Source organism: Bombus bifarius, unplaced genomic scaffold (assembly GCF_011952205.1).
Source record: "Bombus bifarius isolate JDL3187 unplaced genomic scaffold, Bbif_JDL3187 scf7180000009343, whole genome shotgun sequence".
In the NCBI taxonomy this organism is placed as follows: domain Eukaryota; kingdom Metazoa; phylum Arthropoda; class Insecta; order Hymenoptera; family Apidae; genus Bombus; species Bombus bifarius.
The window spans coordinates 575,740-594,311 of NW_022885057.1; the positions used below are offsets into that span (position 1 = coordinate 575,740).

General features: G+C 41.0%; 1 protein-coding gene across 8 annotated transcripts in view; it reads left to right on the forward strand.

Annotated features, from left to right (window-relative positions):
• The window catches only part of LOC117215078 (RNA-binding protein Musashi homolog Rbp6), a 761,999-nt gene that overhangs the window by 530,244 nt on the left and 213,183 nt on the right, over nucleotides 1-18,572 (forward strand). Inside the window, exon 1 of one of the 8 annotated variants that reach the window (XM_033461505.1) lies at nucleotides 1,680-2,649. The exons of the other annotated variants lie outside the window; for them this stretch is intronic. The gene's annotated coding sequence lies outside the window, so the exon portion shown is untranslated. Of the gene's footprint in view, nucleotides 1-1,679; nucleotides 2,650-18,572 lie in introns of those variants that run through there. 8 annotated transcript variants of the gene reach the window in all.

The window sequence follows — 18,572 nt, forward strand, 5'->3', positions numbered from 1 at the left end:
AAGTTTTTTAAACGATTTAATACTTGCCGCCTCTGGCCTGCTGCAACAAGTTATCAGCTCCTCGCAGACTTCCTGCAAACCGCGCTTTAATAGTTCGAAATAAATTCGCTGTAAATCGATGGTGTAGCTGATAAGAGTCGCGATTATGAGAGCAAGTTAAAAAATTAATAAAGTTAACTTCGTTTCGTTACGTCGGAACTTTGGTATAAAAATCGTGTTCTTTTTTCAGTTCTCTCTCGCGAAAATGAAAGAAAACAGCAAAGTATAACAAGAATCGTGCGACATTGACGTTCTGGAAGGAGTCTGACCTTTTTTCTTCTTCTCACGAAACTCTGCCGCGTGCTTGGAAAAGGAGCGGGGATCAAGACACGGGTGTGCGTAGCGTTCATAGTATTGGCAGCGAGCCAAGTCACGTTGCGACTCAATGAAATCTTTCTAGGTTAGGTTAGCCCCCTCTTTCCGCGTTAAGCATAGGATACGTTTACATCGACTTGCCAGACGCGCGAAGAGGCTGGCCAAAGGCCAGCCAGAGAGAGAACTCGCCGAAGTGGCTGGTTTTCGGCCCCGACGGAAGTAGTGGTGATCAATATTGGTCAGACCGGGGACTTCTTAAGCGCGAACTCGTATCACTTGGAAACTTCACTTTGTTTTTACCGTTCAGTTGGTCGCGTCAATGAGACGTTACATCGGTGGCCTAGTTATCATCTCTACTGAAAAAGAATTAACGTGTTACCATGTGTGTGTCGTGACTTGCAGCTATATTTCTATTGGTGCAACGAATCGTGAATATCGCGAAATTGGATTTTTCAAGAGTTCACCTGTGCCTCTGATTTTCTCGGCCCGATTGGAGCGGCACTGGTATATGTGTATAGAGGCGGGAACTCGGCACGATATCTCGTCATTCAGACTCGTCCAACAACGACTGGTTGGCCGGATTCGCGGCAAAGAAACACTTTATTCAATATCGCATGATGCGAGAAGTTTAGCTCGCGGACGCGTAACAAGTAGTCATGCACCGAAAATGCATCGTTTCGGCATCGGTGCAACACGATGCTCGCGAGCACAATCCAGCATCGTCCCCCCCTCTGATGTGTTCACTCTACTCGAGCGTTTTCCCCATACCCGCGTTTCTATCCCGCCGTCAAGCGAGCGTGGCGTGGCGAGGAGGAGCAGTCAGGCAGTCAGGCTCTCTGCTGGCATTAAGTATTCCCGTTGGGTCGGCGTGGCGAGGAGGAGTACGGAGTGGCGCGGAGTGGCGCGGAGTGGCGCGGAGTGGCGCGACGCGGCGTGGCGAGCGGCGCTGTCGGTCGATGCTGGGGTGCTCGCGCTACGAAGGAAGGAAGGTGAAACGGGTGAGAAGGAGAAACAGACCGATGCTCTCTCCCTCTTTCACGTCGTCTCTGGTTCGTCCTCTCTCCATCGGTGTTTCTATCCCCGTCACACCAGCGAACTTTCTCCGGCTAGAATCGAGAGGCGCTATCTCCCTCGAGCGACGGCAGCGCCCCGGGGGCGCCTGCGCGCCTCGGAGGGGTAGCAGTCGCCTGATAGTGGCGAAACCCGTTGGCGAGGGGAAAGGGGCCCCTCCCTATTCTATCCCTCGCTCCTCGAGCGTGCACCCCACCATCGGGTGCCGCGCGGCTCCGCTACCTCCCCTCGCTACGGCTCCACTGCCCGGGCCTCCACGGTCGCCCCATTCCGTTCTCGGCATCACAGCGTACAGCATTGAACTCGACGCACGGCGACAAGGAGCACGACAACGACCACCTGCCTTTCTGTGCTCCACGGATTATATCTGTCTCTCTCTCTTTTTAACGTTCTTGTTGCCTGATCGTTCATTTCCGTCTTCGTGCACGCTGCCGCTCCCGCTACTGCGAGAAGAGGACACAAGAAAGAGGATAACAAGCCATATACAGGACAATAAGCGATTCGATCGGCGCTCATTCAGCCGTTCCGAAGACATACACAAACACTGTGACCGGGAGATTTTCACGCGCAATTGACACCAAGGATAAATAATCAAGTACGTTCGACATTTGATTAGCTGCGGTGTGTGGCTCTTGCAGTGTGTCACTCCGTTTTTTGGGTCCGTTGTTTTACGCGTGTTGCAATCTCGACGGCTCATCTGCTCCGGTTCCAGTGTCCGCGAGTAGCAACCACGACGATTAACGTGACAAGTGTGTACCGCGCGCGAATGTAAACCGTTTGACGAGACGTCGTTCGATCAAGAGGATCGTACGTATCGTTGTTCGATCGCCAGCTGTGAGTTTGATCACCGTGATCGTCGTTCACGTCGTAATCATCGTTAACAGTGGCACCTATCTGCGTAACCTGACGAACGATCGTCAGCTGAATTCGAAACAGATTGACGCACGAGATCTGTTACGAAGCGATCGTGACGTTCACGTCCTCTGGAAGCCGTTGGATACAAGATATACACGCGTGTGCTGAAAAAGCGCGAGCGTCCGACACGAGACACCGTCGGTCTCTCGCTCGTCAGTTTTTCTTCTCGCAAAGGAAGGCCATAGCGTTGATCGCACGGCACTCGGTACTCGCGGCAGTACTGAGTGACCTGCAGCACCCGGCAGTCATCGAAAAGTGTACACGACGGCGGTCACCACGTACATCACGCCGCTCATCACCCCAGAGAAGGTACAGTGGTTGCATTCAAATCTTTGACTATATAGGAACAATCCTATCTATGTATCGGTACGGAGGATGGAATGCAGAGAATGATCATCCCGAAGGAAATCGTGTATATCTGGTGAACGTGTAGGTGTATCGCGTGGATGTTTATACGCTCGTAATTTCTCCTACGCGGCTACCTCTATACGTACGACCATCTATATGTGTGTACATAAACGAGTGGGCGCGTATGTGTGGGTATTACGTTGTGTGCTGGCTGCAGGCATGTGTGTGTGGGTGGAGCTTGATCCTGGATGTCATCCGTCGGACAGAGACGGACTAACCCGGCTTGGTGGATCTCTCATCGAGCTTGCTTCTTTTCTCCTGTCCTTCTTATCTCTTGCACCGTTTATTTCTCCAGACAATGTGCAGTGACCGAAAAGTTTCGCGTAAATGACGTTCGAACGAAGCTTCGCTTCCCCAAGTTTTCGCCGGAAGTTCCGAAACCTTTCACTCGATGCGTCGGACCTTTCATAGCCATGTCGTGCAATCTTTGATTCTTCCATCCGTCTCTCCCTCTATGTCGTTCTCTTTGTCTCCTTGTCTGTAGTTGGTATTTTCTTTTGGTCGCCAGTCGCCAACAAAACTTTAATCCCGCTGACGGGCAAGCCAATTGATAGGATTCGATGACAAGAAAAGTCCGGGTGCCTGAGTTTCTTGCATTGCAACGCGAGGATGAAAACTTCTTTCGATATTCTTCTGGTTTCATTGTGAACGTGAGCTCTTTGAGAATCATGGCTATGCTGTACTTTGGTACGTCAAATCGGATGAATGAATTATTAACGGAATTAATAAGTTGAGTGATTCAACGGAAAGTGGAGAATACTATTTCCTATTCACCGGAGAGAAATTACTCTAGTTCCTTATTACGTTCTCCTCCTCCCAAACAAACTTATTATCTTAAGTCCTTCGATTCTCCAAGCGAAACGATAACGAGATCGTTACTTCCGAAGTTCCCGCCTCGCGACCACTGCTCGATAATTATTATTTTCTCCTTTCAACGAGTCGGTCGAGCGTTACTTTCAGTGCAGTTTTTCAAGATTTCTTCGAGCAACTCGCGTTCGAACGATGATATATTTCTGAGACGGGGCGATCACGATGCGCGCCTCGCGCCTCTCCTTTGTCTTTCTAGGCCACATCTATCCCGTAGTCACTCTGTATCGAGATTTTAAATACGTTAACCTACTTCCTCTGTACAGATACTCTCTCCCGCCGTTTGATCTCGAACAAAAACGCCTCTTTATCCTCCAAGTAGTTGGACAAGTACGACAAGACTGTTTCTCGAGTCGATTTCAATTTATTCGCCGATGAAAATCGTTTCCCGATTTAAAGTACACAATTCCCTCCGTTGATGGGATTTTTAATTAATTCCTGCCGCGCGTCTGCCGCCGGAGAAAAAGTAACGTTTCCGCTGGCGTATCGAGCCGCGTCGCATACATTAAAATGATCATTAACGAGCTCGCTGATACGTCGAATGATAGGGCGGTGTAACGTGGCCAAAATTTAGGTCACGAACGATTTTTTTCATTCCGCTTTATTACACCGAGCGAATCGCGTTGTCGAGAGTATCGACTCCAATGATTGCGCGGATAATCCGCGGCTCCGAATCTTCCTGCCCTCTCTTCTCGTTCTATCTTCTCCACTCCGCATACGCGTCCATGTGCTATCAAACGAGGATCCGTTCCCATTTCTACTCCCCAATACCTCTTTTTACCCCTTCTCACTTCCATTCCAAGTTCGATTCTATTGCGACCAAGTTAGTTCCCATTCTCACAGATACATGACTGCGTACTCTAGCACGTACACTTTCGAGCGACAGACGCCGACATATTTCTCCAGGTATCGCGAGGAACGGTGGATTTTGCTCGTATATCATGTGTAAACAAAAACCAAGACATCTAGCTGTCGACTGTGGAAGATGGAATTTATGGTTGCACGATCGTCTATCCTTAGGTGATAACGTTTGCCCTTTGCTTCCTACCTTTTTCTTATTTCTTGTCATCTATTTTGTATGTTTGCAGACATGAAAATTGGGTAGAATTATGGGAATTAATTAAAGGGTTGATGATCACGATTAAATTAACAGAGACAAATTCTTTCGTCTATCGAAATCTTCTATACGGGTGAAGTAACACCATTTATACATTTTCTTCCGCTCCCAAATAACCACAGAACGAGAAGTTGCCGTGCAAAGTGACACGTTCCTCTCGCGTTCCGAGTATTATATCTACAAACGCTATATTCTTCCCCAACATACAATAACGTTTTTACCACGAAAGAATTAACACGATTCAACAACCGTATCTGACACGAGACGCTAGAATCCGTAGTTAAGTAGATCTATCACATACTGATCCGACACACAAACAACAGTTGGACAGCGTATAACTTTCCCTCCCGGAGTATCCCGAATCCCCTCAATTCCACGCTGGCAAAGGTCTCTGTCGTACTTTCATTCCCGTCTATCCATCGCGAAGTCCTCGGAAACCAAAGCGTTGTAGACAGAGTTTCCTAGCGAAACGCCAGAACGTCTCGATAAAAGGGTGTAAAGGCAGCTCGAGGATAGGATGAACGTATAAACGTAATAAATATTTTTCATCGGGTCGCGCGAAAAGTTTCCTCAAAGCTAGGCAGCTGGCAGAGGAGTGGCGGGCACGGGTTGTTGATTAAACGTTGCGCCGGCAAAACGTATTATTACTCAGAGAACGACGCTTCTGAACTTGCTCGCTCGAGGGGCGGCGGACTTTTTCTCGAAGCGATACAGTCCAGCGATTGTTGGTCGTTCTTTCCTCCTCGGACAGGATCCTCGAAAGCCTCGACCTTTCCTATACACTTTGGAAAAACGCGAAAGTTTGCTGCAGTGTGACGAGCGCGGCATGCTCTCCTGTTGCACGTAGAGAGACGCGCGCACACATAGACAAGTATCGTTGGATGCGGATTTCTCCGTGGAAAGAAGCTTGGTTTGCTCGTTCTGTGGCCGCTTTGCGCGAGCAAAAGGGAAGTAAGCGGATTTCGCGGTGGTCGGCCGGCTATTCGCAAACTGGAAACGCGACCCGACCGTAGAGATCGTTATTCCGTAAAGGGGGACGAATTAAAACAGCGCATCATGAACAGTCGCGACACCGAGTGTTCCTTGGCAGGAAAAGGAAGATTTGGAGAATCGGAATCTCGCGGTGCGAGTTCAAGCTACTTAGGATTCGCCGTGAGTAGATGAAGCGGAGGAGAAGTTGATCCGCTTTGCGAATAATTATTCTCAGTGACTTTGATGTCGATAATAATCGGATAAAGGAGAAAGGCTGGTGTGAGTTGACGACAACTTTCTGTTTTTCTTCGCTCCATTTTCGGTTCTTGATATTTCGATATAAATGTGGGTGGGTGGTTTTATGAGAAGTTTTGTTATATTTTCTGTGGCCAAATAGCGTGGAAGAAATATATTCAAGGGTTAGGGTTATACAGAGAATAATTTAGTTAATTCTCTCGTTATTGATGGGCATATGCGTTCCGAAGGTTCTTAAGGTGAAAGCATTAATTCTAAATAAACATTAAAAGAGAATCTGTGATTGGTATGTAAAAACTCGAAGACCGCAGTAGAATTAAAATAACCATTTTCAACGTCGGCGAAAGAAAAGAACTTATTAAAGGGAGAAGTATGAAACCTCATAAAAACTGCTTGAAGATTACTCATAGACGGTCGAAGAACTTCGTTATGGAAAGTAAAACATTTCTTAAGTTCCTTACGTCTGATCATATACGTCTAAAACTACTTCTTAAAAGTTCCAATATTTTCCTCTTTTGGAAACCTGTCTCTCGTATAATTCTCACAGAAATGATTCCAAAACTCACCCATTTTATTCTCAAATACTAAAGTAATATATATTAAGAACATTGTTTTTCTTGTTACTTTCGATGTTTCAAAAGAGTATGAAAACCAGGTACTCAACGATATTCGATTGGAATGAGACCAATGGAAGCGGATGTAGAGAAATAAAGGGGAGGTACGATCACGCGTCACCGTTTGGAGGAATTAGGTGGCCGAATTCGCGAATAACAGGGCTGTTTACATCGAAACGCTTTTAAACCCCGTCCGGCGTACCGGCCAGCCCCGTTCTGAGAATCCTTGCAGCCCGTCACACTCACTGATACCGTTGATAAACGAGCAGAGATGCAAAAGTAGGTGACTCGGACCGACCACTTTCATTCTTTACGTTCAGCTAGGCGTGTATGCACGGTTCTTCTCTCCTCGCAGCAAATATAGAGAGAAAGAGTGCCTTCAAGTTCCCTCGCCGTTTTCGGCCCACTTACTACTATTTGATATTTGTCACGTCTTTCTTACACGCCAGATTGACATGAAATGCGAAATGTAATTCCGTGAGACACCATCGGATTTGTTGAATATGCTCGAGAGATGTCGAGCAGGTTCTCCTTAATCCTTGCACTTTTATAAACCGGACTGCAGATTTTGGAAGGTTTCTTAATAAAACACTCGATATTAGGATTTTAGAATAGCAGGTGGAATATTTCTGTTTTTTGGAACAACAGGGGTGTGTTTAGCTAATGGTGATTGGATTTGACAGAATGTTAGTACGGAATATTAGTACATGTAATTTTTATAGCATTTAGTATGGCTTGTATAAGAGGTAATCGTTTCTGGTTAAAGGATTTCTAACAAAATTGGTAAAATAAGTATTTAAACGATAAATTTTGAAAACGGCTAAAATTTATCTACGAGATCCAGATTCGGAATTGTGACGTAATCGGCGGCTTGGCCAGTAATATCGGTATAATTATCGCGTTAATCGCTTAATCAATTATAAACGTAGCCAACCGCATTCCCGATTTCATAGAAAATTATTATTCATACCAAATAATACCGCGTCACCGCACAGACACCCCTAATTTTCCGTAAATGTAGAAAGCGTCGGCATTCCCGTTGTATTATTAGCCAAACGATTATCTATTGCATTATTCACGCGGCTTGTTCCGATGTAATCGAATGATAATGATCGATTTTCCAAAGCTTTCTTCTTCATTTTCAACTATCGAATCTTTCCTTTTCTAGATACCAAAAATAGAAGTCAGAATCAATCGAAACGCACGAACGAAAATATAGTCACGGCACGCTGTTTCGATCAATGAACTATGGCAATGCGGAACGAAAACCGCCAGACACTCACTCCGCTATTAATTAACGATGGCCGACGACGATACTGCAGGACGATAATTATAAGCAACGTTTTCCAGAAACGATTGCGACGCGATCGGTGAACGTACCGGAGTTGCAGAAATTAGAACGTAGAAGGAATGCGATCTCGACACTGTTTTATCATGACGCGAAGCGAGAAACATTTTCCCGATACTCAATACTCGTATTTTCCAAAGCAAGCGGCGCTCCTGTGTGCGTATCGTGAGACCAGGGTTGCCCCTGGTATCTTGCTCTCTTCCTTTCTCGCGCTGGGGTTAATCAGCCGGGCTCATCGACGCTCAATGTGCGTGCACGCAATTCCAACGCGAGTTCGCGTGTTTCACGTACTATGCGATCTGAAGCTTCGACGTTATTAATTAACGTCACCGTTAAATCTCGCATAATAGTTGCGCGACTAGACACAGACTATCATTATATCGGTTAGAGTGATCCGCGTTGTTTCTGAAAATTAACTGTGCGTTTAATAAAGAAGAGACAAGTATGGTTTAAATTGAAAACATTTTGAACATTTTGTAGGATGTCAATAGTTTGATAAATTAAAATAAATATAGAAAATATTAAAGTCTATCGTTGATATTTAAAATTTTATATTAATATATTATTTGAGTTCGTTCTTTTTATTAATATTATAGATCGCAAGTAATTATTTTGAATGAAATTTAATTAACGATATCAAGTTCTTCCGTGCTTTGCTCCGTCGTAATCTCATTTCCCTCGCAAATGAGATTGATATTTTTCTCTTTCCATTTTGCCTGTAGAATAGTGAATTAAATCGGAGGCAAACATTCATGAATTGTAATACACTTAGCCGCGGTTCAGCTTCGTTTAACGACAACTGATATTTAATGTTGAAAATTCCATGGCTCGAAGAGAGTTGCGTTTGAAGCTATTTCCGACCTCTTTCGGCAGAATAACGTCAAAGAAAAATTCACCAAATAATAAAGTTTAGGTGGAAATATCACAACGACGCAATTACACATGCTTTTGTCAAACTAGTTTTGCAACAGGTCCCTTTTGTCTTTTTTACAAACATTGAGGCAAACAGACGAATGCGGAAACTACTTCCCATTTATTTCTGATACCTATATACATATGTCCAACTTTGCACGAATAAAATCTCTTTATGGAGTATTTCCAAAATTTTACCATATTTCAATGTAATTGTCATTCAAATTCGTTCATCATAGTCCTTGATTTAAACGCTTGCTCTAAATAGCTCTAACTAGTTATCGATTATCATTTCCATTGCAATATGAAATCATGAGATATGTCGTATAATCGAAAATAACCTGATTTCCATCATGTAAAATGAATTTTATCTAGTTCCTTGATAGAGATTATACATATGCTCTGAGTACATGGTCGACAGAGAATTGAGGTTTCTATCTCAGTGAACACAGACATGTCGGTCGACATGCATTGGGCTTCCGTGCTGTACACGAGTCGTTAATTAATCCCTCGTTACCGTGCGTATGCTACACCCCAAGATCTGCGTTAACAGAGGTAACCAGAGGTTTGACCGTCAAATCGCGTTTAAATACGCGTCCTTTTCGTGGCTGTTTAAGCCATGCATACTACAAGAGCCATTGTAAACGTTCTCCGTTGCTTCAAGGCAATTTCAACAGGTTCTCATTGGTAAATCTACTTATACCGTACCCAGAAATAATCATCAAAGGTTTCACTCTGTAAATGTTCCAATATGGTAGAATTTGAAGAATCAATTCGGTGATATTAGGACTGATAACTAATAACTAGTTACGTTGCGAAGTGGTAGTTCTTATGAAGTAATATCTAATCGTTCCTATTCTCAAATCTCATCCTGTACAATTTCAACAAGTTTTATTGAAAACATTATGAATTATAGCATAAATCAAAAAAGAAACTGAAATTCATGTCATAGAAAGGATTTTTAGTGTAGATACATTTTTCAATTTATAATTTCTGTATTACTAATATATATTCGGAATCGCAACTGAATTTTTCTGGTGTGTTCATAATTTATGTATAATAAATTACTAACCTTTTCATTGACAAAATAACCAATGAAATATTTGAAATATTCACAGTAATGCAAAATAATACTCGGAGAACGTCTGCTTGTTTTCAATAATTATAATAAAATATTGCATTATAATAAATATTATATTAAATCGATAATTCAAATATAGATATTTGAAGAACCGTCAGCTATTTGATTCCACCACGTGATGATAATGCATATTCCTTTTTAGTTCGAATTAAAACATTTCTGTCGATGGATTTTTAGACGAACACTTTTTAAACGTGCATGTATGTACAGTACGAGCCTTTAAGATACTTTTCTGATTATAGATGCCACACACCCGTGTGCAACGGAAACGTTTACTTTCGATATTTCTTTCTATTAAATGGCTGAATGTGATTAACACAAAGATCGGCGACACGATGCATTGCGCGGTGATTTATAACCGCGGCATACAGTGGTATCGTGCGTTATCGTTGACCGCCAGTTCTATGTGTTTGCCCGCGCGATCGATGGAAAATGTGTGGAAATGCACATAGCATCAGACCTCGGCGTGTCTCATTTAAGGTAGACACGTACGATTCTAATGTGACGTGTTAATACAACGATAGTATCACGGCATCACAATGTGTCAGTGTTCGTGCTCGCTTCGCTAACGTATCGGACAGATATTTTTCATAAAGATCCACGATGCGCGTTGTCTCGACATACGTAATGGTACATTCGAGGAACTAGACACTTATTTGACATTTGTGGCTTTATAATCTTATTTCTATTATTATATTCCTGGAATGTTGTTTGATTACATTGTTGTTCTTATTTCATTTGGAGGTTACTGTTGATTAGTCGAATTTGATTGTGTAAAATTATTATTTCTATTTTTAATAAATTTTAAGATATTGACACGTACGTGGCCATACATTTACTTTCCCAGAAAAACAGAAATTTATTATTTCTATTTAGTCCTAATAAATTCGTTCACGAAGGGATTCAAATTCTTAAAAAGTTAATATATTTTTACTATACGCGACAAGTAGATAGTAGAATAATTTTATTAATTTAATTCGAACAAATTTTCAAGTACGCAACGTTCCGTTTTGAAGGCATCTCGTAAATTCATTTGAAACATCTATTATACACGTTTAAACAGAGATATTCACATTTTAATACAAGAAGTTACTAGAATTTATGCGACGATTCCCCTGGAACGATATTACATCTTATCGCTGATTATCCTCCGGAAGCGCACTCGGATTGCTCGAATTAATCAGAAAGAGAGAGAGAGAGAGAGAGAGGGAGGGAGGGAGGGAGAGAGCTGGATTAGAATACTCATGACGAAAACGTTCAGACAGGGCTGAATCGGAAATCAGTTTCACGATTCAGTACGTACCGTAGATATCCAACCTAAAATCGATAATTACTCGAAATTCTGTGCGATACAATAGCCATGATTATTTTTGGTCAATTCGGCTGACTCCCCTAATCAGCGGCAATCAAAAGCGGCTAATTGCAATGGCGTTACGTCGAAATCAATGGCATCTCAGTCGCTGGTTTACGTTTTAATTGAAACGGTGCAAACGGTCTTAATGGTGTTTCTGTTGTACACGATTGAATGGGACATTACAATGGTATCCTTACCGTCAATTCACCCCGGCTATCTACCCTTCCCTCCCTGTTCCGTGACGTGGCAAACGGTTGTTGAATGTGCTACCTCCTGCCTGTCGTGATCGAGTTTACGTCGTTATTGAATTTCTACGTGCTCTGCCAGCGTAGATACGTGATTAGAGCTCTCCCATTCTCCTCTTTTTCTCTTCATTCAGTAACATCCTCTATGGAAGTATCCATCTCGAAGCAAAAGAAAATACTTCAGACAAACTTGCTTATTAAATCACAATTGTCGGGCTTCATTACAGTGTTAATGAAATTTCGAAATGTTTCGTATTACACGCAAGGCGTATTCATAAAATTGTTTGTTCAAGTATTTTCATAAAATTACACTGATTATTTTTCATAAAATTGTATTGATTATTATCGATCGTGCTAATCTTAATTTAGCGTATCCTTCAGCAGTTATAATATTTTTCTAAATATTCCGTGATATTTAACCATTTACATACAAACATATCCCAATTCCGACAAGATATTAAATCATTATCTTTGCAAATCAATATGCATATAATCCTCGTCAATCTACGAACTCGTCGCAATTGGGCGTATATACACGTGAATTACATAAATACACGTATGCACGCGTATTTTTGTTCAATGACACGCAATCTGAAGCAGATCCCGTAGTTTGTTCCAATTTTAGTTGAACACGGTAGTACAGAAACTTATACGAGAGTCTCCCTAGGATGACTTGGGGAGCGTGCGTTGTACTTGGAGATATTTTGTGAAATAGCTCGACTCCACCGTAGAGGGGATAAGAGTTTAGGGTGGAGTTTTACGAGCGACGCCGAAATCTCAGGCATGCAACTCGATAAAAACCGCTCGGCAGCCCCTCGAGTATCCTCTTTTATTACCTAATACTCGTGAGACTCGGTCACCAGGATATCTTGATTCTATTTTCTTCTCTTCCCGAATTTCGCGGTACCTGCCAAGGCTCAGGCTTCGATTCAATCATCGTTCGCGCGAAAATCGATCAAACGAACATCCGCGCGTAAGTTCGTAATAACAAGCCGCAAAGTGCTCGATGACAATTTTCCACTCTCTGATCGATTTCGTCGCTTGGTTTCGTAATTCATCTATCGATTTCGTTCCCGAAGACTTGACTGCGTGCGAACGACTCATTCTAGAATTCCGCGAGTGTTCCATTTAATTCTGTTACGTCACTGAGAAAACGTACGCACTTTATCCTTAAATGTGCATATAGCTTCTTCGTGAAATGTAATGTTTGTTACGTTTCTTTCTAGAATCTCGTTTGTCAGGATTCGAATATGGAATTAGGGGTTACATAGTCGCGTATTTTTCCTGAAATTTTCATGAAAACAGTGATGGAAGAACGATGGAAGGAAAAAATCAATACCGACGATTTATTTTTTAACAGAGTCGACGAACTATCGACGGTCTCGCTAGGAGGAAAAAATATAAATGTACAATCAAGGCACGACTTCCGCGTAGCGCGCCGTCGGGTTTAAAAGAGCGCCGAGCATTTCGGGCGTCTGAATAAAAGGCGAGTCCTGATAATGTGCATCAAAGGCACACACAGTAAAAATAGAGAAGCGTGCTTAAGCCACGCGTGCACTTGTCGGGCGTCGATGCTTTCATCTTCGCGCTCAAAGAGTGACTCGTAAACGTTTGATGCCACAGGATCAATAAATGTATCATGCCCCGGCCGAAAGCCGACACATCAGCATCGAATTTCCGCCAAAAGAACGGAATTCCTACGTGCAGAGATTTTTTTGTATTTCTCTTTATCTCTTCTTTTTCCTCACCTTTCTTCTCTCTTTGGCTCAAACATTTCAAGGAGCAGACACTGAGGAACATTCTGTCGCTATGAAATGTTCGCTATTAGATGATTTTATATTTACTTGTGCTGGAATTCTGTGGTTATAGCAACTGTAGCATAGTAATCATTTTCGACTTATAGATTTCGTCAAGGATAGACTTTTGAACGGCAATAAGAAAAAAATGTTAAGTACAGATAATTAAAAGATAAGTGCGGTTCTGTAAATAATTATAGAGTCAAACACATTTTCTGCGTTATTTTTTCAATATTTTGAAGAAATTACTGATCTTGGCTGAATACGTTAAGAGAAATTGTTTTCATAAAAGAAACGCTATAGAATGAATATTAGGAGATGTTACATAATGAATTATTACATTTCATCACTGAAATACAAGACAAAAGGTCACTTTTTCAATAAGATAATGCTCCTATTCATACAGCTACTACTACAAAAAAGTGGTTTCATGATTTCGGAATAGAACTATTATCATGGCCAGCTTTGAATTTTAATCTGAACCCGATCGAGAATCTATGGGAAATTCTAGCAAGAAAAGTTTCCAGTCAGAAGTCACCTACAGAAGATATCGTGGAATTTATAAAAAGAATAAAATCTGTGTGGGTGGATATGCAAAACGAAACTTTAAACAAGTTAGTGGATAATATACTTACCAGATTAATAAAGTAATAAGAAATAAAGGAAAATATTAAACAGAAAGATAACAAAATTAACACTGAATTTATATTTCTTTACAGCCAAAAACACAACTTTAAGAGAAAATTTAATTTTTTCCAGGCTTCAAAAGAAGAAACTTTTTGTTTGTTGTATCATTTAGTTTTGTTCTACATTATAATACGAAATTATATAAACGGGCTTCACTTTCTCTCTTCTCTCATTGTGTCTAAGGTATAGGTCTGTTAGATGAGCCTTACTGAAGAGTCCATACTAGCAGATCTTGGACGAAACACTCACTTATATAAACGGGTTTGTCAATTCCTGTTTTAATATTATGAAAAATCTAAAAATAGGGTAAAGTTTATAATTATTCACGGCACTGTATAACATTTAATATTGTTACGATCTTTAAAACAACCAGAAAGAATTTTAATCTTTTTAACAATATGCAGATCAATAAAATAATCTTTTTTTTTAATATTATAGACAAGACTTTGACTACTTTTAATACCAAAGATTTAACGTTTTAACTTCAAGTCACTTGCTTTAACTTCCTTCTTCAATTAAGTGTAATTGAATGTATAAAAGAGGACTGATAGAAAGATGAGCTATAAAGAAGGCTTAAGGATTCTCTTCGATTTAATTGAGTCTGTTTTAAAGAAGGTTATCTAAATAACGCAATTTTCCAAGATAATCGTAACACGGATGCGTAAAGATAATTCGGAAATAATCGGAGAGGAGTTTAAACGGTGGTAGTTTGCCGTGCCGGAGAGTTTGGTAAATTCTCTGGTAATCCCCTAAAGTCGCAAGTCCAACAGTTTAAGTTAGTGGAGTAGCTAAGAGCAAGGAGGTAAATCGCAACCGCGCGGTGAATGTAATGGGTTGGATTTAGGGCGATAGAGAAAGGTGTATCGAACTTTTGATTATTAAATCGAAACCGCTGGCTGCACGCCGGTTCATGAAACCTCGAAAATGGAAATTCGGGCATGGAGAATAATTTTGACCCCGGTGAGCTTCCCTTTGACGCATCGAGATTATAATTAGTCGCTCATTCGTGCGTGCGAATCGGTTAAAATGTTTAATTAGCAAATAATCATGGTTACACTCAGCGAATACCATCGTTAATTAAAACCTATTTAAAGAGCAATTTTGATTTACGCTTAAAACGCATCGCCTGAACTAATTCTGAATCGTTGGTCAGACGTTTTTTTGTGACTTTAAATAGGAGAAGAAGAAGAAAAAAATATACAAGACGGCTTGACGATGACGGAAATTCTGTCGTGAGAATGGCGACGGCTTCGATCTAGTTAGCCTTGAACCACTATACCATTCAAAATACTTATTCTTCAAGCTCGTGGAGCTCCTTTTCTTTCGAACTATTCACGTTCTACCGCGCGAGCAGATGTACGGTGATTACAATTCAAAGGGAGCACAATGCACGACGGGTGAGTCCTCCATTCAGTTCGAGTAAACCTTCATTGTTTTGGCTCGAAGGATGCGCCGGCTAACGAGGAAAGAGATCTCTGACCATTTAATATAAAGCAACGACATCTATTACATCAGCATCATTTATAGGGAGAAAGTATTTCGCTGCATCCAAGGATTCGTTTCCGCGTGATCGAAGGATCTATCACAGCCGGCTGGCCCTGTTGCAATCAGTCTTTGTCGACGTTAACAATAGGAAAAAGATCCTGCTGACAAAACGTTGAGACTCTTTCGAAAAGCGAAAGAGAAATAATTCTTTCTCCGGAAGAAAAATCTACCATCGGTACGATTTCAGAAATGGAGAGACCCAGGAGAAGGCTTTTAGTAATTGAAGATGTTTTTAAGGCATAAGAATCAGGCTTGAAAAATTGCAGAGATAATTGGTTTTATTACTCCAGTTACTCCCTTCGAGAAAAATACGGACATGGATTCGAAAAAAGTTTCATCTGTTTTATCTTGGTTTTATATTTTGGCTTCAAATACAAGTTTTCATCCGGGAATTTACATTGTTCAAATTCCAAAATACTCCGAAAAAGTTCTCAAATTTCTATCGACACCTCATAATCACAGAAAACCATCGACTTTTCGACTCGAATCGGAACAATCGACTAGAATTTAAATTATCGAATTTCCTTTGCGTTGTATCGTGTATTAACTTGATTGGAGACTAAAATGTTGTGTAAGAAAAAAAGAATTTTTCTGGGTATAGTGGCTGATATGGTGTGTGGGTATAATCTACGATAGAGACCACGTAGCAACGGTAAATTTGTAGAATCGCAGTATTACGCGGCATGTAAAAACCGGGGTGGGTAAGGTAGGGTCAGGGCTGGACAGTGCGATAGCAATGACCCGAACCACAGACGAATGTTGAGCGCCTTACCGTCCGCTCGCTGATAACCTGCCTTCCACGCTTTAACCTCTTTTCGGTATTTATGACCGGTGACTTAAATTCTGAAACGTCAGACACCCGAGAAATTAGCACTAGTGGCAGTGCCGCGAGCTCGCAAGCTGCAGCTGCATCCGGTAAGATAGACACCAACACGAGGAAAATTTGATATTTGCTGTTTTAATCCCGTGTGCAACTCTGCTGCCACGTTGTCTACCTCTTTTTCGAGCAACGCGGATTTTTCGCGAGCGTCTCGTACCGTTTTGTTCGAGCTGTACCTGAGAACACAAGGTAATAGTTAGCAAGTGCTAGTGAAATATGGGGAGGTGTTGGGGGATAATGTTGTAGCGACGTATGTTCGAGTGTGTTGAGTAACGTATAGTTGAAATAAAACAATAGTAAAATAGTGTCGTGAATAGCTGAGAGTTATGCGTAGGTGATGATGTTTTATAAAAAAAAATGTTTTTTCACGTAGTTCGTGATCTGTTGAAGACAATTTATTTCGAAGACAAATTTGACAAATTTTAGGACATTCTTTTTTTTAGGACATAAATCTACATAATTTTTTAGTAATACTAATAAATTTTCCAGTAAAATTTGTAAATACAGTGCATATAATAAAATGATTGCAATGTTGTTCGAATTACTTGAATGGATAACAAGAGTTTTATCCACTTAAATTGAGTATATGTACTAGAATCTCATACATTAGGTATATTATATCTATCAGTTTCAAAATTATTTAACACTGTCAGTTCCAAACTTATCCACAAGGGAACAATACATTCGAACCTCGAAAATTATCATCCCAGCATTATCTATATCGAAAGATTATCTTTCCGACACACAAATTAAGGGAAGCTTCGTTCGTAGTAACTACTACAGTTTCTTTGCCGCGAACTTTATTATTCCCTTTGAGTTAAAGTTTCAATTAACATCGCTAACTGTTTCTTCCCCTCAATGGATAGTATACCAAAGAAACGCTTGCTCAGGTAATTTTCACAGATAGAACGAGTCGAAATCGCATGGCACGGGATAATTCTGTTTTGCCCCAAGAGTAGTGGTCGAAAGGGGGACTTAAACGGAGGTAAAGCTAGGGATACGTTGAGATCGAAAAAAATGACAAGCGTGAAAGCAAGAAAAAGAAAGAAAAGGAATCCATGTACTAAGACGAAGGTCGTAACTTTGTGGACGATAACCGGCTCGCCCTATCCATTTCCCGCCCTTTTGCCCTACTTTTCCATGGTAACTTCCCCTTTTCAAGCAAATCTTTTCTTCTTTCTTCAACCCTTTACGCCCTCTCGAACGATTCACTGCCGCTTTTTAAACCATCGGGGGGTATTAGTCTTAGACGACCATTCGTATCTTGCTTTCTCCGAAGTAGATCTGGAAAATAGCGCATTTTTATCGTTTGGTCTTAGTTAATGTGGTTACGTTTGCTTAGTTTTAATTTGAGATTGCGAAGATAGTGAGTGAGATTGTCTGAATCAAAATTCTATAATGTTAGGTCTGAATTTTATCCACTTATAATTAATTATCTTGCACAATATTTAGTTTCGTTGGTCGATTAAATATGTATAACACTTTGTAATTTAAAACAGTTTTCTCGCAAGTTTGCATTACTTTGTGTAACTTCCAAGATTAGGATCAATATTACATTTCAAAGTAGAACAGAGTATTAAACTACCATTCTGACATTAAGCAATTCCGTTAATTAAGATAATTGCCAGAAAGAGGAATTACCTACTTATCTCTATGTTGATTTTAATTCTCTTTTCCTTTGTATTAAATAATATGAAATGAATATAGATAGACGAAAAAAATATATCTTCAAAATGCAAAAGAATGAAAAAAGGAAGAAGAGAGATAGAAAAAGATTACCGTGCTCGAGAACCATATAAATGTGGGAATAAAATCACTGGATGTCATTTTATGCAATTTTCGTTTAAGGTATCGTACTGTTTAAACGGCTCTTTTCTCTGTTTCTCTTTCAGCCGTTACTTTCCGCCACTGTTGCGGGGACAGAGGGACAAAAATTGCGAAACATTTTCTGAACGATACGGTACCAAAAAAGTTTTCACGATATACCGGACACATATGCATGTATACCCTGCCTCTGCTCTCGTAGTCTCATCAGCGCGGCATATAGCGGCCGATTAAACTTCCACAATAATTGCAAACGAGCAAAGCGTT